At 38.2% G+C, this 24,889-nt stretch overlaps 1 long non-coding RNA gene across 3 annotated transcripts; it reads left to right on the forward strand.

The window, feature by feature from the left end:
* Window positions 1-24,564, forward strand: LOC138109453 (uncharacterized). 3 transcript variants are annotated; one of them, XR_011150481.1, is made up of 5 exons: window positions 1-83; window positions 15,464-15,537; window positions 15,968-16,169; window positions 16,259-16,332; window positions 22,909-24,564. It is a non-coding gene; the product is annotated as an uncharacterized lncRNA (long non-coding RNA). The 3 variants fall into 3 exon arrangements; XR_011150482.1 differs by lacking the exon at window positions 15,968-16,169; XR_011150483.1 differs by lacking the exons at window positions 15,464-15,537; window positions 15,968-16,169 and having other exon boundaries at window positions 26-83.
* The last annotated feature ends 325 nt before the right edge of the window (window positions 24,565-24,889 follow it).

Genomic DNA, 24,889 nt, shown 5'->3' on the forward strand with positions numbered 1-24,889 from the left:
GCACTTAGGCATTGAATCACCACAGCTGAGTTTGTCTGAAACAAACAAAGAGAACCTTGGCCAGTCTCGCCTTGTGGAGAAGGGTGGGTGTTGGGGAATGCAGTGTGAAGGGGGTGTTAGTTTGTGGCTCTGATTCTGGAGGTTGTTATAAGATTCAGGAAAATTTCCAATTATTTTTCTCTCACAACTGCAGAATACTTCTTGGGGAGAGCTGATTAGTTAGTGTGGGCTGGCAGTTGCTTAAGCTTTATAGAGAGGAGGAAAAATTGAGACAAGCTGCTGCTTTAGTTAAGTGCTTTCAGCTTTGTTTTGTACAGTTTGACTTTTCCTTATATTTTTATTTATTAACTCGTGAGTATTGTTCTGGCTGGCCTGAATTTATTGTGCTTTGCTGATGACTACATGAGTATGCTGACAGTTCTCACCTTGGCCACTTTTATGTTGAGATCAATTGCTTGAAAAAGATCTTCAACTGGAGAAGACCAGCTTCTAAACAGGGAGAAGCTTTAATTTTATTTCTTGTTTCTTGTTATTTGTTATTTTATTATACTATTGTGTTTATTTATGCTTATATTTATTTAATTCATTCAGTAGGCTTTCTGAATTGATGCTGAAGTAGAACCATAGATATATGCCTGACTTTCAGTTGTTAAGTCAGTCTATAAAATACTGTATTTATTTTATTTATGATTGTGGTGTATGTGACTTTTTGGTGGGAGGCAAGTTTCATTCAAAGTGTATTTCTTGAAAGGAACATAGTAGTTGCTCAGCCACAATCTATGATTAGAAAGCTATCCAAAAAATATGAAAAAAATTACCTCAACTCCAAATCACACAGAGAGTTTGTAAAAACAACTTCACAAGTTGCTGGTTTAACATCTTCCTAGACTAAAATGTCTAAATGATTTGAGTAACTACTGGTGAGCAAAGAGATGATCTTCCACTCTTTGCATATGTATTTACAAAGTAAAACCTATTTTGAATCAGATTGGAAAGATTTTTCTCTTTCCACTAATCTGTGCCAGAAGGCAGTTACAGAACACATCCCAGTAATAGCAATAAATAATAGTTGTAAGAAGAGAATGCATGCTACAATTTGTTGTTGCCAAATAAGACCCTTTAATAAGAAGCCTGGGTATTCTCTTTAAAGTGACATTTCAAAGGTTTTTTCCCCATTTACAACTAAAGAATGGGTAGACTTCCAGCATCTTGGTGCTTTTGAAAGTTAACTAAAGCAAGCTTATTTTTTTATACTTCAACAGCTTCTTCTTCCTCTGAATAAAATATCTGAAGCATATAAGAAATGAGATCCTGGCCACTTGGAAAATTCTTTTTGTCTCTCAGCGAAGCTAGAATTTCACCCCAAGTGACTTGGATATTTTGTTATTCTAAATTGCATTGTGGAGGAGGCTACCTTGCCATTTTATACAATTTTTCTGTTTCAGACTTTAAAATAAATTCTAACTGGCATCTTGCTTGAAGCCCTGAGGAGATTATTCTCTTCAGCTTCTCTACCTCATGACAGAGGTCTGAGAGCCAATATGGAATTCTGACATTTTCATACTGAAAACGAGAAGGCCCCAGAAGTGTCCATGCTCCTCTGACTGTACACCAAAGATTTTATACAGAAAGATTGCTTGTGGAGAATTAAGAATGTTTTCTGTAACAAAAAACCAGCAAGTGCAACAGTCATGATTCCTAGAGAGAGTGCCTATTTCACTGACATTACATCAGAAGCTTCAAGGTTTCTCACCACTGATTACAAACCTATTGCAGAGGAGGGATGGGGCACGTTAGGAGTTTTTATTTGTGCATTTCCAGTGTTGATTACTTTGCTTCCATTTATTTGCTGCCAGTTCATTTATAGTCTGGAAATATTGTGCTTGTTTTCTGATGACAGTCACCCACAGCATTCAAGATTTTGGGGGTTGACACTAACTCTATAGACATAACAAGCTCCATGTTGGAAGGGATACTGAGTGAAGTCACAGTTGTCAGAGTGATGACTTTAGAGACCTGCGGTCAGTAGGAGTTAAAATATCAGCAATTTTTATGGAGCTTTGTAGTGTTTTAGTTCTAAACCCCTTTCCCTTTTCTATGGCTGGCATAGAATATACTGTGGATACAGAACTGGTTGCCTTAGTCTAGGACAGATGTAAATCATGTCAATGTTACAAATGATATATTTTTTTATTACCAGGAAAGTAAATTGTAACACTTCTGAAAGTGCACATGATAAAATATTGGGCAGAACACAGATATAAGAGAAAATACAGTAGACATCCCAAGAAAGAGGGTGAAAAGCTTGGGATATGTCTTACCAAGAAAAATTGTTTGAGTTTCCAGAACTACAAGAAGGATAGTGTGTTTTTTTTACTATAAACCCAGTCCAATTTCCTTTCAGTAGAGCGACACCCTGTAGAGGATATCCAGTAATATAGTCCATAAAGAAGTATGGCTGGAGTAAGTAAAGCTGGTTAATAAATGATAGCTTGTAATCTATAGAACAAGTTTATATTTGAATGTTTATAGGGCATGGGAAAAATGTAACCCCCATACAGATGAAGAGGGTTTTTTATTCCTGTACATGGGTTATTGGCTTCCAGCCATCATGTATTTTCCTTTGCTTCCTGTCCCTTCCTCGTTATGAAGAAGGAAGCAGGTGATGTAATTAAATTGTAAATGTATATTTCACAATATGTATGTATAATGACTATATCACTGCACATATCCCATGTGCATGAAGCTTCTGTAACAACTGGATTAAGAGAAAAAAAAGGGAATTTTTTTATATGCCCTAAAACCAGTATCATATAAAGTCAGTTTGAATCCATGATGACAAAGTTTTCAGTGGTCTAGATTCATATCTCAGATTGGTCCAGGATGTAGTGGCATTGCCCTAAATGAAGAGATAAGATTGTGCTCTGTGTTTTGTCAGAAAAATTGGTAGTAAAGACCTCAAGTCACAAAACTCTGCCTTGAAGATCACATTCATACCAGGAAACCCTCTTTTTTTACCCTGGTGATTTACTGTGGATTTTACTTAATTTGATTGCCTAATGTTCCAGGTATTTTCATTATTCTCTTAACATTGACATTAATAGTCTTGCTGTAGATTTTCACAGGAATGAGAGAGAGAATTCTTGCAGATCTCTTTCATTTTGAGAAGCATCTGTGCTTCTGAGAAAGCCATAGAATCATCCTATGATTCTATGATGCTTCTTGAAAATGTATTGCCTAATTTTGAGATGAACAAAACTGGTCCAGAAGCCTCAGGAGACCAGGCTTTCTTGGAATTCTTCTGTCACTTATGATCTGTCTTCGATGGAAATGCCATTCATAAAATCTTTCCCACAGCATTTTGGTGTTCAAAAATTTGAATGTTCAAAACCATGACTTATCAAATCTCAGACTGAGCTGATGTTGACAGTCAGTGAAATTGGTTTAATTTACATTCACAGAAATACTTTTTAAATGTGTTTTCTTGAGGAGAGCATTTCTGAATCTAAAGCATAGGCCTTGTTCTACCTGTAAATTAGAGGGTTTCAGTAGTTCCCTGTTTATCTAATGTGTGTAGTTTGTGTTCTTGCATTTCTACACTTTTTGGATTTCTTAGCAGGTGCCAGATTCTCCACATAGAATCTTGCCTTCCTCTGAAGAGTTCTTAGATTTTTTTTGTAAGCCGGGACAGCCAGAAAGGAAAAAAAAAAAAAAAAAGCTAACAGTATTTAGTCAACATTTGAGTACAAACCATCAATATGAAACAGATTACAGACTTGCAGTATAGCTGGAGTTGGATGGAGCTTTAAAGATCAGCGCAGAAAATGCAGTGTTTAAGATACAGTTACAGGTAGGAGCATTTCCCAGGGATACAGGGAAGTTCTACAAAGCTCTGGTGAAATCCTGTGTGTTATGTGTGAGAATGCATGTTCCTGCAGTGCACATTACATTTATCTGCTTGCCTCGGTGTTTAAAGGTTATCTGTTTTCTCCTTCTGAGATGATATCTATGATGATATACCTAATGTCCTGATTTGCATGATCAGGGAGTGTTTTCACAACGTTTAAATGTTGGCAATGAACACACAGAGGTGTCTGTACTCATCCCACCTAACTGTTGCACCTAAGGTAGAAGGGTCATCTGTCTAGAATCTTTCCTAATCACTGGGGAGAGAGATCTTTCATCTGCTGTAAAGGCAAACTCCAAATCCCTCCTAACATAGGCACCTACATGTGATGATTTAAATACCCTCCTTTCTGCCTTCAGCCATCTTTATTAACATATTCCTGCTTTGTATAAGTATTTATTTGTTCAGTCTCCAACTTGGTGTGAGAAGACTTTGCTAGGTGTGTCTACTAACTCATGAAGAGTGCTAATCCTTGCTCCAAAAGACTTGGAACCTTTAAGGAAATGGGAACAGAGATACAAAATGATGCACACATGATGTTACCTCCTTAGAGGTAATGTCAGATTTAAAAGTGCCTAGATCTTGCCATGGTTAGGGAGATGACCTTTGAAGTTTTTGTCACTGTGCTGATGAAATTAGGCATGTGCAGCTGTTAATAAATTATGTGCATAGATGGATGTTTGCCAGGCTTGTAACTTATGAGAGATACAGCAAGTATGAATGTGTGTCTGTGGCTAAAGAGTGGAAACTGAAATTAATTGAAGCAGAGCAGTACAGCTCCAAATGCAACCCATAGGTCAGATTCTGGTTGCAATCCATGGGTGCAGACTGTGTGAGTAGCACCAGTTCTGGATTTACAGTGATATCAAATAGATTTTAATTGAAGCTGACATGAATTAGGTCAGAATTTCAAAAATGGTCAGTTAAAATTGACCTCTAAAGTTAATATTGGGCATCTTGATTAATTTACCTAATATCAGCTGGGATGAACTTCTCGGAATTACATTGGGGGTGAAAATTATCTATGCACAACCTTTCTAAAACTTAGGCCATAGTATCATGACTTTTAGACTGGCTTGGAGAGCATACAAGAAAAAATCACCATGAAACTTGGCCTTAAGGATCAGAGCAAAATGTGACTATGCTGAACAATAGCATGGACTGTGAGTACATTTGGTTTATTAAAATGCACAAGGGTTTCTGTAATAGTTCTACAAAAGTAATGTTTTATTTAATTTCTTTGACTCTGTATTAGTACGGCAGGTAGTAGAATGGGGCTTTTTCAATAATAAAAGCTCAAGGGTATTACAGTAATACAATTGCCTACATCAGGTGCTGTTAAGACATCGTTTATCTCCATGTCCATAGATCATAAGCACAGGTATGTATGGAACATATGTTTTGTAGAGGCTTGGCATGTGTTGTGGAATTAGTTACGGTGTGTTCCGAACATCCCATGTGTGCCTTTCTGGAATTCCCACTTCCTATATCCTCTTCTCCAGACTGTTGATTTTGGTTTGTGGCTTTGCTTGGTTTGAAATGCATCATATTGCTCACTTTCATTTGTATAGCAGAAGTTCCACCTTCTAAAATTGCATGTGTGTATTGATAACATTATCTGACAATTCTAATTCTGTAACTGCAAGGCAAACACTCTGTATGTCGAGCATGCAGAGCTATATAAATGTGTTTACTACAAATGGGAAGAATTTAATTCTTCCTCTGTGGTTTGGGTGGCATTTCTTGCTTGGCTTTGGTATCCAGGATTGTTCTAGCTTTTGGTTTTTTCTTACCATTCTTACTCTGATCAGGCTACACCAAAACCCACTGGGAAATGTGTGCATTTTTGTGAATACTTCACAAATACCTTTGGTTACAAAGAAATGGGGCACTGGGGAGCAAAAGATGTCAAGGTTGAGTCAGTTTTGGCTAGATATCCAGATGCTTTTGTCCTGGAAATTGAGCAAGAACAGTTGCCTTATGAATTTTTGTTACCTCTCTGTGTCAGCCAGATCAAAAGTACTATGAGTAACCTCTCTCACGTTCTTTGTCTCAATTTTTTCCCCCCTCTTGTTTCTTTAACTTCATCTTTTGTATATTCCTTAAAGAGGACAGTTCAGAGTGAACAGTATAGTATTTTGAAATATCTATGATATATGATTTTGGCTGTAATTTTCAAGGAGAGTCTGAAGTAGTTTTCCCGTTTATGAAATTCTTCTGTCACAATGTGGGCTTGAGGCAAAACTCAGTTCAGGTATCTGGATTCCAGTGGGATGTAAACATCTCACCTGTTTGTCTTTCTGAAAGCTGAACTCAGTGGTGATCCAGAGGCAGGAGCAAGATATGGGACATGTTGAAGAAGGACAGCTTGAAGCAGCAGCTTTAGGTAGTGAGACTGGTGATAAAGCAGAGAGGGACATAGAGACATTCTTGAAGGGTTTATAAAGTTGGGTCTTTGTTTGCTTTTAAGGCAGTTGGATGCCAATGAACACTTTTGTTGTGAAGGATGGAGCTGGACAACTCTAGGGAAATTAAAGAGGAATAGCTTTTATGAAACCTCAAATTAGAAAGCTAATTGTTCTACTGAGGCTATGAAGAGAACAACTTTTAACAATATTCTTGTAAAAATTGGTTATCACTTAAATTCTTGAAACAACACATCTTTGAAATAGTTGAAGCTTTCTAACCGGTATTTTTCCAATGAATAAAATTCCTTTACTACACTGATGTCAGCTATGTTGCCACCACTTCTGCCTCTTTATATTCATGCTGCCTGGAGGAAGGACAAGGTCGTTCATAACTGCTTTCAGTTCAGAAAGTGTTCACTGAATTCTCAATTCATAAAGGACTGATGCTGGAATTGTCAGCTACTAGTCTCCATTCATCCGGGTGGTTAAGAGCTTGAGTGTCCAGTCAAAGTTTGTTTTTTTTAAACTTCCTGTTACTCATGGTAACTTTGGGTCTGCATTTTTGATTAGAAAACATGAATTATGTTTCCCAACTTTTAGATGAGGCTTATCCTCTTGTATTACAGTAACTGTAAACGGATGTTATATAAAATTGCTGTTAGGCAATAATTTAAAAGAATCATTGAGAAGTGTCTGAATCTGTAAAACAAAAGTCTTGTGGTTAAGTCATGTTCTGTAACTGACATCCTGGTTCTCCAGTCCTATATCTTTTTCTCTCCCCTACTCCTTATTTTTTAAAAGGAATTTCACATTGACTATCTATTTAGGAACAGCAACTCATTTCTCTTTTGGGAAAACTAGAACAGGGTGAATGAGTAATTAGGTTCTTGGAAATATACACTAGCCTTAAAATGACCTGTTTTTCAAGGAAAAAACACCTGCATTTTACTGGGCTGATTGCTGCTAGTTTCCAAACATTACTACTCCCACTTTTAAAGTTTTATTATTTTGCTAGCACAAACATCTTCATACCTACTGGGATATTCCTAAGAATGGAATTCTGTCATCTCCTTTTCTGATGGATGCCTGGCAAAGGCTTTTGAGAATCAGTGACTCGTGAGGCTTAGCTGACTTATTCTCGATGTTTTCATAGCAAGCAGTGCCCAGAATTGGGCCCAGGTTTTGCAGTTTTGGAGGCTCTTACATTGTAAGCAAGGCATTGGAGTGAAAAGACTTTATTTCTTTTCTTACTTGGTAACTAGATTCAGATGCATTTTCCTCTTCCCTGCAACTTCTTGTGAACATAATGAGGAAAAAGAACACCAGTGCAAACTAAATCACGGGTTTTCAGCAGCATTTGCTGACTGTAACTTGTTCTTGTACTGTGTTAAATACACACAACGTTCTCTAAAGAGTTGGGTTCAAACTTTTGTTGAAATAAGAGCACTGATAAGTCATTAGCATCTCTGGATGAAAAGGAAAGCAGGGATGTTGTGCTTTATGTTGCTCATTACAAAAATGTGGGATGTGGTTGTATTTCAAGTGCAATGCCATTGTAAAAGAGGTGCTGTGTGGGCAGGGTGACCAATCTGTGCTTATGCAGAAGGAAGGGTGAATTTTCCTTTGGAGATGCTGACATAGGAGTTTTTGCTCCAACAGTGTGCTGTGCTTAGCCCTCAGGGAGTCATACTGCAGGTGCTGCTCATGTAGAAAAGTGATTTGGCTGGTTAGTAAATATACAGGTCACAGGAGCCCTTTGAGTAGTGTGTTCCTGCCCTTGTGTGTAGATGGTACAGAACATGGCCAAAAGCACAGGAAAGAGGAGAACCCATGTTTTCCCTTGATTCTCCACAAATGTATTTGAAAAAAAAAAAAAAAAGAGTCACATCAAGGTTCCTGACTGTGCTTCAGAATGGGGTTTCTTTAGGGAAAAAGAGTAAAAATTCATGGTGTCCTGGGCAGGTAGGAAGATCTGAACTGTTCCTATAACTAACGACACTGAAAAAGAAACCGGGCATTGGTCTCTGTGGGCAGTTTTGGGATTTTTCAATCAGATCACTTCCTCATGCTGTTGCCATGGAATTCATTTGGCAGCAAAACCACATGAGCAGGCTGGCACTAAGAGAAACCCCCCAATTTTCCATGTTAGGGAAGGAGGAGAACCAGTAACCGAGTGGGAGGACCATCTTTGGTCCGACAGATTTGTGTGTTTGCATTGCCCCAGGCATGAGACGGCTGATGGATTTTCTTGAGAGGATGGCAAAGGGGATACACACTTGATGTATTTCATGTCCCTGTTGCATGCACTATTTAGGCTGCTGGTCCATGTCTGCTCCCAAGTTCAGTTCAATTCAGGATAAATGTTATTACAAAGCTGTATTAGTTCTAATGAGTGGGGAATAGGACCCCAGAATTAAACAAAGAAGGAAGCGAATGCAGCTGCACCTTAAAGGCATTGAAGTCCCCCATCTTTGACTTTCTCATCTTTGGTCTTTCTCCCTTCCTTCAGCCATCTCTGATTTCCTGGAAGCTGCTCCATATGTGTGCAGACCACTTAAGCCTTTCTAAAGATTCTAAATTAAGGAGCACTTCCATGAATTGTCACCTACAGTTCATCTTGTAGTGCTGGCAGGTCCTGGCAGAACTATGCACTGCTGCTCAGTGTGGGCAATGGTGGTGGTTCATTTTTACATCAAGCAAACCAAAGGAGCTTTTCTTGTTTCATTTACAGCAGAAACCCAGGAAAATGAAAAACAAAATATGTGCAGAGCTGACTTTCTCATGTTATCAGCCAAGTAACTTTATCCTACATTGTTTAATATTAAAGTGGATGAAGTGTCTGACCACATTATACAGTCTCGTCATCAAGAATGAGAAGTATCACATATCTTAGAGGGATGAGGAGATGGGGGAATCATCCAGCAGAGTGGAAGAAAGTGACATTTGTACACCCTGCTGAAATATGTGACTCCCTTCAGCCACGATGATGGAACTGTCTTGAGTGGTCAGTGCTGGATAATATCATACCCTATGTGTGACCCTAGAAGCACATGCTTGAGTTCTATTTTATTCATTATGGGCCCATGACTTTGTGGATTTTTTTTTTTAAAGCTGTACTGTCCACTTCTATTTTGTCCTTCAGAATTCTGACTTGTTTTGCATTAAGTTCAGATTCCAATAGTTTGATGGGGTGGGGTTTTTTTGTTTGTTTTGTTTTTGTTTTGCGTTTTTTGTTTGTTTTTGTTTGGTTGGTTTTTTTGTTGTTGGGTTTTTGGGGTTTTTTTTTGTTTTTTAATGGTTTCCTCATGGTTTTATATCAGGAAAGTTTTAAGTGTTTGAAGAATTGCATAAGCTACAATTCTTTTTTTTTTTTTTTTTTTGTGCATTGCCTCTTGTGGTTGCTTTATTTTATAAGAATGAGATTTTTAAGTTGCTTTTTAAAAGTGCTTTTCTCTTATTTTCCCAGTGATTAAAACAAGGTGCCAAATCTTGCTCCCCTGCAATCACAACTGTCAGAAATCAGTCAGGTATTACAAATGTAACTGAGAATTTGGCCTAGATTGTGTAAAGCCCCAGGGAAATCCTACAGCTGTGTGGGAAACATCTAGCTTTTCTTGTGTTTTCCCATTCACTGCTCCTCCTCTTTCCTGTTTGGCTTCTGGGATTCTCCCCAAAGAAACCCAAGACGTGTCTCTCTCAATACAAGTAGAGAGAGCATAGACCCAGTATTGGATTTTGTGCCTCTTGAAAGAACAAATGAGTGTAAGTTCACATTATTTCCAGTTCATGTAGTGGTATTAGCTGAGTTGCCTGTTTTTATGACAATAAAAGTCGTTCAAACAGATTGTGATTTAGCCTCTATAATTTTTTGGCTGGTTAAAAGATCAAAAATAAGATGGTGGGGGTTTTGAAATAAACCAGAAAATTAAATACCAGATTTTATTCTTTTAGTAATCTGGAAGGACATTGTAAGTTGTGAATTTTGCCCGAGAAAGTCAGCGTTAGCTGAAGTTAATGCTTTGCTCTCTGCTCTTACTTGGACATGCTGTACTTTATGTTATTAAACTTTTCTGACTCATGATCAAAGTTCAAGCTACCACAAATCACCAGCTGGCTGGAAGGGTCTGTACAGTGGCTGTGGGATCCACAGGCTGCAGCCCACATACATTTCCTACAGACTTTTGAAATTCCTCGCTATCCTTGTTCTGGAAATATGGAGAACACAGAGAAGACGGTTGCATTACCTGTTTCTAATAAACATTTAAAAACATAGAAATCATCTGAGGCTGGACACATGAAATGAATTAAGCTTTAGCGTGGATAGTTACTTTCAAATCTGCCGGTTTCTCCCTGTGTTTCACTCTCGTGCTCCGTTTTTTAGTTTGCTGTGTTAAGGCAGGAGTGCGTTTCATACACTGGCTACAAGATAAGAGAAAACACATGCAAAGCAACTTCAGATCCTACTATTTAAGTGACCAGGGTCTGATACATTTCTCCCAAACGATGATATTTCTCATCCCACTACAAAAAAGTAGCTCAAGTAGGTTATTTATTTATTTTTATTTTTATTTAGGTACTTTGTGATCTGGTTTATTTATGGAGATTTCTTGTTCCCATGCTGATTTTTCTTCTCTCTATATTTTCAATCAATGATTTCTTTCCCTTCTCTGCTATAACCACTCTGATCAAATTACCATATGTATAAAATTCAGCTGCAAGATTTCTGGCTTGCCCTGGGTCCTGGGAACATACCACCCTCATTTTGATCTCTCTAAATTAGCTTCCTCTACAATTTCCTGTCAAACATGAGTTTCATGAGATTTGTCCTTGAATGTGTGTGTGATCATCCCTTCTCCCTGTAATGAAATTTTGGCTTCCTAACTAGCTGGAACATTTTCACCAAGCCTGTTTTTATAACAGCAAATACTAATGAGATTTATTTTTATTTTTTTTAAAGTAATGACTTTTGGAAATAGATCTTCAGGATAATTCAGGTTAACTCTCATGCAGGAATTAAGCAGGGGTATCTGATAGTTGTGTGTTTGTGTGAAGGAATCTACCCCCCAGCATGTTGTAAATTACTTTTCATATTATTTAATATTATCTTAATTTCATTAATTTTCTTCCAGCTAGATAAAACAAAATGAAATGCAGGAAGAAAACATTGTCTGCTAGCTAGCACTATTGCAGGAATAGTTTTTATTGCTGTTTGATGTATGATTAAGATGACATTAATAAGCATTCTCAAATGCAAATGTTATTTCCTGAGGGACAAATCCTAAGGATGTTTTGTGTCTCACTGAGTCAGCTTCTGCTGCAGGATGCATTTATCCCATCTGAAAAATCAGACAAATATGACTTTCTGTGAGTCTAAAATCAGTTGATACTTCCAAAACTTTTTCTCAGATTTGCTCTTTACTACTTTCTTTTGGGTATTATGAGATTTAATTCTGTGTGTGGTGCAGGATTAAAAGTGTAGATGCACAACTTGTAAAAATCTTTCCTCACTTCCCAATTTGTTTCTCAACTGAATTATCCAAGGAGTGTGTTCTCAAATCTCTGAAGATTTGCAGGGCATGAGGCTAATTATAGCTCTGCTTCTGGCATGGGATGATTTTTCTGCTGACTGGCATACATAAGAAGAAAAAAGTTCAAAGGAACATCTCCAGGTAAACCTGGAATGAGAATGGCAGATTTTTAATAGCTTTTTGAAAGCACCAAACAGGGAAAGCAGCAAATAAGTATGTTTTGCTTTCATGCACTATTTGTAGGATAATATTCAAAATGTCAAAAGAAAAAATCTTAACACTGAGATTTTCATGACATTATCTGATGTTAAGAATTGGTGATTGCTGCACGATGTTTTCAGGATGAATTTTGCTCAGACTTCATAGTCAAGCAAGAATCCTTTGCACCCACAGCTGGGAAACCACAGAAAATCATGAGTTAAAGGAACAGCTCCTGCTGCTGTAGAGCACTTCTTTTCATAATCTGATTACTTATGTGGGATGTTTATGTAGACTCCAATTTGTCACTTTTTTTCTTGTCATACTGGACTGAAGCTTTAGTGGAGTGATACCATGTGAATGATTGAACAAGTCTGACCTTCTCCTTCAGTAAGTCCTAGCTAGAGCCATGAAAACATTCTTAGTTTTCAAAGCTTTTTGCTTGTGACTATTCCTTTTGATTATTATTCTACACATGATGTCTCTTTATGGCATAACTTACGACAAGAAAAATTTTGTGAACTTCTTTGTAGGTGTTAGGGATAAAAGCATAAAAGAGTTATGATGTGCCCTCTAGCACTTTTGGTGTGCATTTTGAGGTCAAGAGCAGCTTTTTTGCTCTGTAGAACAGCTGCCAGTATATGGGGTCTTGATGCTGCAAACTTTAGTTATAGAGACACCAAGATTGATGAGGCAAGGGCTGGGGGTGAGATGAGAATTGTCATTCAAGTCTGTGTTCAGATACATAGTTGCTGATAAGGTATGCTGACTTCTAACTTTGGATGTAACTTGGCACAGGCAGGACATTCCTGACTGTGCAGAAATGTGGATCTGCTGGAATGGAGGACCAGGCATTGCTTCCTGAGGTTGACCCCAACACCAGAGATTCAGTCCCTGACAGCTGAACTCAATTTTAAAACAGGGCACCTTGAGGGGAAATAGCTCTGAAATGGCTGCAAAACCTGTGGAGGTGCTGCCTATACCTACCCAGACACATATTTTTGATTTTGCCACCTAGTCCCTATGATTTGACATCAATACTTAGTCTAAGCCTGATTCCAGGCATGCAATCAGCAATTGCTACTGGTTGGAATAGTAAGAAATGTTGTTCTTATGACACAGCTCCTTCCCTCCTTCCTTTGCCAAAATCTAACCAATCCCTGCAGCCCATCCTAGACTGAATCCTAAGCCTAATACTTAACATCCCCCCAATGCTAGAAGCAAGAAGCAATTAGAGGCGCTTTGCAAACTCTCCTGTATCCAGTTTAGCAGCTCCCAAGAAGTCTCTTGTACCAGCAGAGTGTCAGGGAAGTTAAAGGTGAATGAGCACTTCCTAGTCTTGCTAAATCTGGGTGAGAATCTAAAGCCTAGCTGAAATTCTGGGATTGGGGTCTGGGTTTCACCTAATAATGGTTGGAGATTATTTCAACCTTCTTTCTCTTAACAATACAATCTGCCAGATGACTGTGTGGGATTATTTTTTGAGTTTCAAGTTGTGAGAGAGTCATTCAGTCATGGCTTGTGCAAGGAAAGAGGATGGCACAAACAGCTTGTAAAGTTTGGTATTATCATTGGGGATAAGTATAAGGTATGCATGGGGTTATGAACAGGTTTTTCATGTGAATTCTTGACCACATGTTGGGAGGATACTGCACTTCATGTAAGAAAAGAAAGTAGGGCTAGATATGGAATTTAGCCTTTTTTTTAAAGAAGACTTATCTTCAGAGAAGTTTTTGATACATCTGTCTGGAAATGGCTGCTTGTCTCAATAGGGCTGCTCATCAAGAAATGCACTTGAAAGAAATGAATAGTTTCTAATGGTTTTGTTGACCAATTCTAGGTGATTCTCCAGGCTGCTTGGGGAACTTGGCTGGGGTTTGGTGCGTGGGTTGGAAAGAGGGGGAGGTATTTGAATTCTCAAAATGGGTGGCTGACCAAGTCAAGGGCTGATGCCAGGATGGGTCAGCTGAGACAGTTTTTGAAACCTGAAAGAAGCTTGGTTTATGGCTAGTTAGAAAAGGGAAATATTTAAGGTACAAGAGTTAGAAGTTCTCTCTAGTTCTGAGCTGTGATCCACAAAAATTGAGGAACTGAGGAGTGGAGTCATTTCATGTGATGCATCCTGTGTAAGTAGCCACAGGCCTTACTAATGTCTGTGAGAGAAAACTGCTAAACAGGTGTCCCTCTGTGCTAGGAATAAAAAGCATTGCAACGTGAGATTTGCCTTATACCATCATCACACCCTGACCCCCCCTTTCCCCTCCCTGTGCCCCACAAAAAGCTGAAATTTATCTCTTTTGTAGCAGAGAAGAAATAGGAGCAGCCATGGAGAGGGAGGATTTTGGTAGGTGTCAAGAACAGAAAGGCAGATGGATGGAGGAAAGGATAAAGAATAACGTGAATACAAAATAATTTCCAACCACAGATAATTTGCTGAAGGTGGATGGAAGGAATTGTGCCCAGCTAGATGTGGAAAATTCATACATCAATGTGCATTTTGAGAGAGAGCAGTTACAGCTTTACCCTCTTATCTTTTCTCTTTGAAGTATCCCTTTGTCCCACTCTTATATTTAGCAGACGCAATGTGGCAAATGTTAGATGAGCTGTTGCTTATCATGTAAGCCCAGAACATGCTTCAGCCCTGCTATGGGCATGTGTCCTAGTACCTAGAAGTGTATCACAGAGAGCTCTTCCCACTTGTTCCTACCTATTCTTAGAGGAGAGAAATTTTCCTCAGATAATATCATTCATCAGTGACTTACAAATAATGGTACCTTATTTTTTAAAAAAAAGACTCGTTATAGTTGCAATGTGACACTTGTGCATTCTGAGTAGCATATCGCTGTATTTGTTATCTGTTAGTTTTAGGTAGATAGTGAATGTGGAATGGCTGCTATTCCAGAGTTTCTGGACAAAGCAAATATACTTTTATGACCTAATTATTTTCTAATTTGCCTACATATAGCCCAGGACTTGGTTGTGATTTACCTCCACTTTTCTTGTGTAATGAACAACATGCAGATGTTGTCAAGGATTCAAAAGATCAATTTTCAGTTTGGATCTTTATTTGATTCAACATTTTTGTTATAGTTCACAAATTTTTCTGTCACTGTTACACTTGCATATGTCCATTATAATGTGTTTTACCCTTGATCCATGTTTGTTTAAGCAGAATGATAACAGAGCTCACAAGCTGAACTAAATGGTTGAGCCTTTCTGTTAAAGTTTACTTTTTGGTCCAACAGTAAGGGAACTTTCACAGTGATAACTTCATTTTTTTTGTTGTTCTTGCTGATCCCTACTTTTAATTATCATTTAGGAATATAGTTTTCATGCAAGTGTCCCCAGAATACTCTTCTTTATTTTGCTGACTGCTGAACTCTGAACATTTCTGCTACACTATTGTTTTTGTCATTGGATAGAGATCCTGAATTTTACACTTCTTGAGGCCTGAGAGTGCTACTGAAATATGGAAGCTGTTCAAGACTCTGGACATGTACGTAATTAAGATTACTAGGAAACCATAGGTGCTTACCAATGCTTAGATCTCTTGTGTGACAAAGCTTGCTGTAGTTTGCCCTCAGTTTAACTGTCTACATTCTGCTTAAACCACCCCTTAAGTACCTGCATCTTCTTTGAATCTGTCCTTCAACCAATTTTTGCCTCATTTGGTCAATGAAAGTAGTAATATCTTTCTTTTTACAGGATAATTAGTGTTTGTTTATTCTTCAGGTCATATGAATACCTTGACAGCTAATAAGGCCAGAATTGTGATTTTATGCAAGAACAGACAAGGCTGGGGAGGTGAAGAGTCTGGACAAAAATTGCACAGGGTGTTTGTGTGATACTGAAAACAGTTCTTGCACATCTTTTTATTATTTGCAAATTGTGACAAGAAAAATTGTTTTTCTTTTTATGATGGCTAGTGGAAGCTTCAGAAAACGTTGGGGTTTTTTTCCCCTGAAGAGTAATGCATCATTTAGCATAGGAAGTTGGTTCAAATACACTGAAGTTTGGCTACCAGCCCAAACATTCCAGGAAACAATTATCACTTCAGGAACATATCCCTAACTGATTTGCAGAACAAAGTTACTTCTCAAGTATATCCTACTCAGGAAACAATACCAGGTAGCTCAAATGAATTGGTGCTTCCTTTGAAGATAAAAATGAAATTATTCATAGCAAATCTGATCAGTCTCATGTAATGTTTTTTACAGCCAATGATTTGGAATCCATTTTAGAAGAAAGAAAACTGTAGAGAGGTTGTTGAAAAAGCAGAAGCTAATGTTAAGTAAGTGATGACATTATTTTCTCTGATTACTCTTATTTATAATATGAACATCAGTACACCGTACTCTTCTTTATTCTTTGTTCTGTTGTCTTTTTCTCTTTCCTTTTTCCTATGCTTCAGAAAGGAATTTAAATACAGATTTTTTTTGTTGTTGAAGCACCGTGTTTCTTTTGAATTCAAGATTGTAATTATTTGCAAATAAGATAGTGAGATTTTGTTCTGATGTAGTAAAGGAGTACACAATGTGCAAGAAAAGTAAAATTCTTTTCTGAGAACTGGAACATGAAACACATACAAGCTTATGATGGATACCTCTAATCTCAGGAGATGCTCTGTGCTTTAGTGGGAACCCATGACTTCTTTCCTAGAGGTTGGCCAAGTGCCCAGTAGGAAAATCAACTTTAACCATTGCATGCTGTATTCATTTGTAAGTCATCAAAATATTTAATCTTAAATTTAGAGTAAGAGTGAAATTGTTGCAAATAGCGCTGTGGGTAGAGACTGAATGGGTTTTTTTAAGAGAAATCATGTTCAACTATTATTTTTCCACACCCTCATTGTAATAAAAACTTCTTGGAAAAGAAAAAAGGGAAGAATGTTTTGTGAGAAAACATAGTTGTCAGAAAAGGCAGAGAAATCCTGGAAGTTCCTACTGAAAATTAGCCAGACAAGCAAAATAATCTGTCTATAAGGCAGTTGGATTTCAAAATTTATGAAAAGATATTGACCTTCTTTCTAAAGTCTACTTTGTCACTCTGTTCCTTTGAAATGGTCGGCACCAGCTTGCAAAACACGAGCCTTGATAGTTGCTCAAGAGAAGTGCAGCCAGTGGCTCTAATGAGTTGCTTCAGTGACCCTTCACTAATGTGGTCTCATTTGATCTCAAAGATCAAAAAGTTCCATTGCTTCCAGAAGACTGAAAACCATTTGCTCATACAGAGGCAGCCCTCTATGCAGCTTTGAGCGAGCTCATTTGACTTTAGCCTCAGGTTTGCCACTTCAGAGTTCCTGTCCCTTGCCATCCTGGTGGCCTGTAGCTCTGGCCAGGCTCCAGCTCCCTTCTTGGCTGTCTTTCACAAGAGCAGCTGCTTAGCCCCAGCCGTGTACCTGCCAGCCATTCTCCTTGGTTCTCTTTCTGCCCATGTGATCTCTTTTCTCAGTGTCAATCCTTTCCTTAACCTTCTTTTAAGTAAACCCAGTTTTATAACTGCTAAAGAGCAGTTAATTTCAGTCCCTTTATCTTTTGCTGTGCTTGTTTGTAACTCAAGCCTGGAAAAGATAATTTTCTAAAGTGACACTGCTGCAAATCCCAAACTGTTGTGCTTAGTGACTATTATCACTTGTTTAATCTTTGGCTGTTTTTTAACTAGTAAAACTATCTGAGCCTCTGATTTATGAGTATGTTTTGATACAAGTAAGAGTCCCTTCCCCTTTCCCTCCAGAGAGCACTTTCTCCTATCATACAATACAAAGCAGGGTAGAAAAAACCCTTGATTTGTGGTGTCATTCCTATCTTAAGCTGGATAAAGAATGGATTTATGGGCACGAAACCTTGAAACATCCCACTAAAATAAGCTGGCTATTGTTTTAAAATAAATTATCTTTCGACTTAAGCAAGTACTGAGGGAAAGGGAAGAGATGGCAGAAGCCCTTTGCATTGCCAGAGATGCCCTGCAGAGCGGAACAGGCTGTCCTGTAACACAGTTCTCCAAGTACCACTCAGCTTTTCTGGTTCCACTCTGTTCCTGACTCAGTTTGGACTGTTGTTTGCATCTAAATCTAATCCTGTCCTTTAAATTCCCCTAGGTTTTGAAATAAGGGTGAATTTTTGGCAAGAACCGCTCTTGGCAATATAACAACAGCCCAGGAGTGGCATATAGTCAGTTCTAGGTCTGCTGGGTTATGCAGAAGGGCATGGTCAGACCTGCTCTGAGAATTTGCAGATGCATCCTGTAAGATTTTAAAAAGTAAATTTTTTCAAACTTTACTTAAACACAGTTGAATAATGGACAAAAGTATTGCAGCTACATTGTAAAAATATTCAGTGAAGCCATTACTTGACATTCTCTTGAAATCAACGTGGAAAGGGAAGGGATTTTCTGTTTACTGTTTTCCTTGTCTGATGCAGAAATGGAGTCCAGCTGCCAGTGCTGAGGTCTGGCCACATCTGCTAAAAGATAGCAATCATTTTTCAAAAGGGAAATTTTCCTGATATCCAGGAGGTTAAAGCTCCTCTTCTGTCTTGTGTTTATAAGGAGTTTGTTTATGTTCTGGTACTTTTCACGTTTCTGAGTGAATCAGGTTAATAGAAACTAATTCTGTGTTGAAGTAGTGTGTCTTTCAGAAAACTATGATTTAAGAAAAAAGGTTATTCTAACAGAAGCCTATGCCAAGTGTTTAAGAAACAACCAACCAAACAAAACGTGTTTTATTTTTGCCTTGAAATGATCCTTTTTGGGTCCTATTCATAGTATCTCCTTAGAGCTTTGATGTTGAAATACTTTCTATCATATTTCTATTTCCTGGCCAGTACTTGCAGGATGGACTAAGTTGCTCCTTTAACTAGTTTTGGTTAGACTACATTTTCAGTTACTCCTATTGCCCTGTTCAAAATTGTGTTTGTGTTATTTGGACCTTACTTAGAGCCTGGACATCAGATCTGGACATGTTATTCTGTTAGCATGAAACCTCTGCCGAATATTGGGCCTTAGCTGTTCCCCATTGATGTTCTGCATTCCCTTCCATAGGTACCCATTGATTACATTTGTCCTTTTGGATGCCACCAGCACAGCAGATGCTTCATGGCCCCTTATTACCCTTTAAACTTTCTAGTCCTATCCTCTGTCATTGTTTTCCTGGACAACATTTCATTTTGTATATTCATCCTTTTCACTTAGATAGCTGACTTAACACATGACTTCAAAAAAGCCACTTGCTGCTTGCAGTATCCAAAGTACTGAGCAATCCTAAGAAATCCAAATCAGCAAACTGTCCTTTTTACCAATCCTCTACTCTTCCTGGAATCATCAAACTAAATAATCATTTTATGTCTCCCTGATCTGTAAAAGGATTGAGAGGTTAACAGCACAGCATCAAGCAATGATTATATGATTTTGTGCATTTTGTATATGCTGAGGAATGCAAAAACTTGGGTATGTGTGCAAGTTGTGGCCACATCCTTATGCCAGCACATCTACCATTTTTTTCTGCAGACTGGTTTACAGAAAGCTGGTGTGGAGGCTGGGAACTCTGATACGCTCAGTGTCAGTTCCAAATTGGATGAAAGAATAGGACTGCACAATAAATTTTGAGGCACACTGGCCACGTGGTTGTATACAACCCAGCTGAGACCCAGCTGGAAATGTGCCTGTTCAGCAAGGATTTCTGTTTGCAGCTCTACTTTGACAGCAACCTCTAGCATTTTGAGCCTCTTAAATGTGTGCTATGTTGTTTTTAGGTTGTTCTATCTTCTAAATACAAATGGCTGCATTCACACCAAGCTGAGCTTGCTTTGTTACTCCCAAAAGAGGCTGAAGCTGCTTCCTCTCCAAATACACAATTATCCAACTGTCGTGGATCTGTGTTCAGCCTGTGATTCACTTTCATTATTAGGCAGCAGTCAACAGCAAAGGCTTTGCAGAAGAAAGTTTGAGTAGGACTGAGTTCAAACAGGAGAATTTCCTGCTCACATGGAATGGCATTAACAAAATGAGACACATGATACTGCAGCTATCTTCCTAACCCCTTTTGAGGACCACAACCATGCTTTTTGCCCATGATTTTGTCAGAGCACAGTGAGAAGTTAGCTGCAACAGCAATAAACAGTCCCTCATATTCATCTGCAGAGAGGTCTGTTTCAGAGGCAATTGCAGAACATTTGTTCCCCTTACCCCAGGTCACAGCATCATTCTTGGTGTTTTCACTCATTTCTTGTAGTCTCTTTTAAAATAAATTGCTGCCTTTAAAGCAAGTGACTTAACTGAACTGCTTGGGACCTCAGTGTTTTTCCATGACTCTTTGAAAGCAAAATTCTCCCTTGCTATTTTTTTTCTTTAATGAGCAGACTTCTGTTTCCCTGCCTTCCCCTCCTCCTTCCTGCCTTTTGGCAGAACTTGATGTGTGAATTGTGATGTTTGCCACTGTATGACCAAAATGCTCTGACCTGTGCTCCACAAAGCAGCGGTGAACTTGACAGAGAAAAACATCAGCCTGTTTGTAAGACTGAAACAACAAGGACTTCACACTTTTCATCTGATGTTTGTTTGTTCTTATCTGCTGTGCAAATTCATTTGGTTTTGGTTACAAGCCACTCAGATATTTTTGACTGCTTGCTTTTTAAACTGAATTTGTGCAAAATATTATACAAGAACAATTCAAACTTCCATTGCAGTTATGAAGCTTTCCAGTGGGAACAAGAGTAGAACAAATACCCTAAAATTGACTTTGTCACCCAGACTAAGGGTGAGATAGGACAACTTTTAGTAAGAAAAGCTCAAGTGTTGAAAAATGTGTGGTTTTGGAGCTTAAATGTAATAAAAATGCATTGCAGAAAGGACAGTGGCAACTACTCCAGCTACTGAATCAATGCAAGAACATATTGTACAAGTGTAGTTGTGTCATATAGGTTTTTAGCTGTCTCACACAAAGACAGCTGGACTTTCCCTTTCAAGTAGTTTTAAAATGTTCTGATAAGCACCTAAATTTATTTTGTAAGTTAAGTAACTATATTTTCAGGATTTTTCCATCAAAATAATTTCTGTATATACCAAATACTTACAAAAGCTTACTGAAAAGGAGGTACTTTAGGTGTTTCTGATATTGTATTTTAACATGTTGTTATTGGTATCCAAGGCTGAAATACTGGAACAATGTTCTTAGAGAACTTATGGTCAAAATCAATATACTGACAAGCAGTTGCTGAGGTAAAACTAAAGCGAAGGGGCCTGTCTGAATTTCTTAATTCCATCAAAATATTTCTAAACAACTCAAGAATTTCTATAAAACAATTCTTCAAGTTTCTAAATTGGTTTTTGAAGTTGCTAAATAAAGCACTTTATTTGGCACTCACTCTACACATGACTTTCCTCTATTTCTGATATGTGTCTTGCTACTTTTCCTCCAACAGGCAGCTTGTTATTTGCAAGCTGATTGTACAGATGCTGTGCAAGCACAGAGACAGTTCAACAGGAAAAGTAACCAAGGAGGATTTTGCTAATGCTTCTGTCCATGTGACACAGACACTCATGTGCACACATCCAGAATCTTTTCCCAGGCTACTGCTGCAAAAAATATACAAATTGTCCAACTTCCTTTTTTTTTTTTTTTTTTTTTTTTTTTTGTCAGTGAATTTGTTTTGATTTCGTTTGTTTGTAGTTTTCTGGGAGACATACGATAACTCTGCATTTTGCTCTCTGGTAGTGTTTGTCTCTGATCTGCTGACAACTCTATACCATTGCAAAATGTACACGTATTGTTTGCTTCTTAAAAGTAAGATCACAGAAGACAGAATTTTAAAGAATTAAAGTGGAAGAAAAGCATGTGTGTGCGTGTGTAAAATGAATGGTGACTTTTTTATCTGTATCTCAAGGAACCAGTATTACCTTGGGTGTTTCCATGTGATTTTTCTGGTGGTTTTTCTTTGATTATTGAGATTAGGTATATATTTATGTGAAAATAGGTGTCAAATTATGACTAAAAAAGGGAGTGCATTTAATTCAAAGATATTTTCAATATGAACTCTAGCTTTTATTTGGTTTTGTGATATATGTCAAATTCTTCCCTTCCAGTTTAAGTATTTGTATTTCACATAAAATGACTGTTCAGGTTGTCAGACTGAACAGGACTGGTGTGAGTAAAATGTTGCAATATTTTAGAATATTTGCTTGCCCAAACAGATTGTTTCAGGAGTGAACTACGAATGGTGGAAGACCTTCAGTGAATGAAGAACTCAAATCCAAGGACTTAATGTTGATTCATGTATTCAGCAGGGTCGAAATTAAACTATTTGTCTTAAATATGGCCATATCTCTGTTCTTCATCTTACCTGGATTGGTAATATTAATCTCCTTTCCAATACCTTCCTAGGGAATGTGAAATTTAATTTTTCATGCCAGGCCATCTTAGGTTCAAATGTCTTTGATCTTTTCTGTAATTTCTGAAGACAAGTAGTCATCACAGACATATCCTTTGCACTGAGGTAAAAATGCACACGTTTTGCAGAAGTAAAATTTCCATCATAGTGAAGGAGCACTCTGGATTCTCTACTGTGAATCAAACACCCCACATGTACTGTGTTATATCCAGCCTCAGATACCTACAGACTTAAATTTTCCCTGGGATCATTCCCAGCCCCAGCTGACTCACTGTAGTGTTCCCGAGATATTTTTCCTTCTGGTGATGGTTTGTTCTTCTTGGATGCAACCCATGTGAATCTCAGTGTCTGTTGCTTTGTTCAGGGACTGGCCCCATGGTTACAGTTCTGGTCAGAGCATTTTTGCTGAATTAGGCTGTTCCTTTAGTACAGCTGTGTCCTGCTTTTTGCCTGGGCTGATTTCCGTCTTTTTGCTTCCTTTTAAGTTCCACTTTTTCCTAGGATTGGTTGCAACAGAAGGGCTGGGACTGTGTCTCAACTTGTGTGTGGCAAATCTTCTCCGGAGGGCCCAGGTCAACTAACAACAAGGATTTGGTGGAATGTTTCCTCCCAGCCAGCTCAAGCACAACTCTGGATCAATCACCCAGTGGTCCACAGTCGGACTGCAGCATTGTCCTCTCAGTACTGTTGTACATGGAAATATAGGGCTCCAGATGTTTCCTGCTTTCTGCTTCAACTCTTTTCCCATGCTATTAAACATTTTTAGTAGGCCTTTGGGAGAAAAGAAAGCACTGTGATAACAGAAGAAAAAGTGCTAAAAGTATGTGGCTAAACCCATCTTCTGCATGTACAGCTTAAATAGCAGCATGTCCCCCGTGTTCCTCTGGAGCTGCTAAAATGCAGCTGCTGAAAGCAGAGCCCAGGCAAATCTGAAATGATGATGTAGAAAAACTTCTCATAACTTGCTTGTCCTGTATTTCCTTCCTCTGTTTATGACAGCTGCATTCAGACCACTCTGGACACTAGTTTTTACTTATTTGGAGACTTCTCAGTGCTTCCAGAAGCTCAGTAGTTTCTGTGGCAGTACTTGTTAGTTCCATCTGTGATGAGTAAGAGGAAGGTTCTCAGTTCACTGAAACACATGGCAGCAGTGATCCACACATCACCCTCCGGTTTGGCTACTACAGCAGGAATTTGTGCTGAATGCTTGTGTGGGTATGAGCAAATGTATCAGTAAATGACTCTCTGAGCATGTTTCAAATGCTGTGTAGCTTTATGACCACCAGCAGCCTCCTGTTTATTTAGGAGGGAAGGGGAGATTTGTTTTGTAAAGTCTGAAATGAAAACACATACCTTGACTTCAGTTGTTGAATTACTGATGATATTATTCAAGACTGTTCTGTAAATAATTATATACTGTCATAAGGATACAAAGATCATCTAATCTTCCCTTTTTGTGATTTTGAAGGAGGTAACTTAGCTGCATTTCTTAGCTGGGATTTTATTTGGCTTCTTTGTTCAATACCTTGATGAACCCTGGAAAAGCTGCAAGTGTGAAAATGTATGGCATAATTTCAAAAAAGGCAGCAATGTGATACAGTGATCATTTTGTGCTGGTCAAAGGGTAAGAGTAGCTCTTTTGACACACCACAAAGGTATATGTATTGAGTCCCAAGGAACTTTATAGCTGGATAATAACTGGCTTTCAAAGGTTTAACATTTGTTTTTCTGTGCCAAGTGTGTATGGGAGAAGCCTACAAGGTCAAGAGAAAATAAGCAAAAGTCAAAGACAGATTGTAAGACAAATAGTAACATCTGGTAAATGACTTTCTTCTACATTTGTAGAGCTCTTGTTTACTGCAGTGAATGTGAAATATTTTTCTTGGCAGGATTATAGTATTAAAGTCCACCAGTCTGGGAATAAAGTTCATACAGGTTTATAACATTACTAATACACAGTAAAAAACCACCAAATGTAGTTGCATTTAAAACCTGTATGTCGTAAAAAATAATCATCAGTGATGCTAAATGGTTGGAAAATACATGGGTTTTATGGCCTTTTGTAGTTTTTGAGAGGCATTTTGAATATTTCTACTGGTTCATATGAGTGAATAAAGTGCTGTGACTGTGCCCTCTGTCAACTGACTGTCAGTAAATCCGTCTTTGTGCTCATTAAAGGTCTGTTTCAGAGAAACAGTGGAGCAAAGTAGCTAAAAACTGCTAGTGGTCTAGACTGAGGACATCACACAAATGAAGGTTTGTGTCTCTCTTATGTGGGGCCCCCAAAAGGGAAAAAAATATGCTGAAGAAAGGTAATAAGAGGCAGAGCAGATCTGGTTTGGTGAATTTCTGATAGTTTCCAGCTGATCCCACACTGCTACTCCCTCCTGACAGAATATTCAGGGAGAAATGGTCATGCAAACAAAGCTTGATTTCTGTGGGAACTGTCTTCCCAGATGGATGTTT

Source organism: Aphelocoma coerulescens, chromosome 4 (assembly GCF_041296385.1).
Source record: "Aphelocoma coerulescens isolate FSJ_1873_10779 chromosome 4, UR_Acoe_1.0, whole genome shotgun sequence".
NCBI classification, from domain to species: domain Eukaryota; kingdom Metazoa; phylum Chordata; class Aves; order Passeriformes; family Corvidae; genus Aphelocoma; species Aphelocoma coerulescens.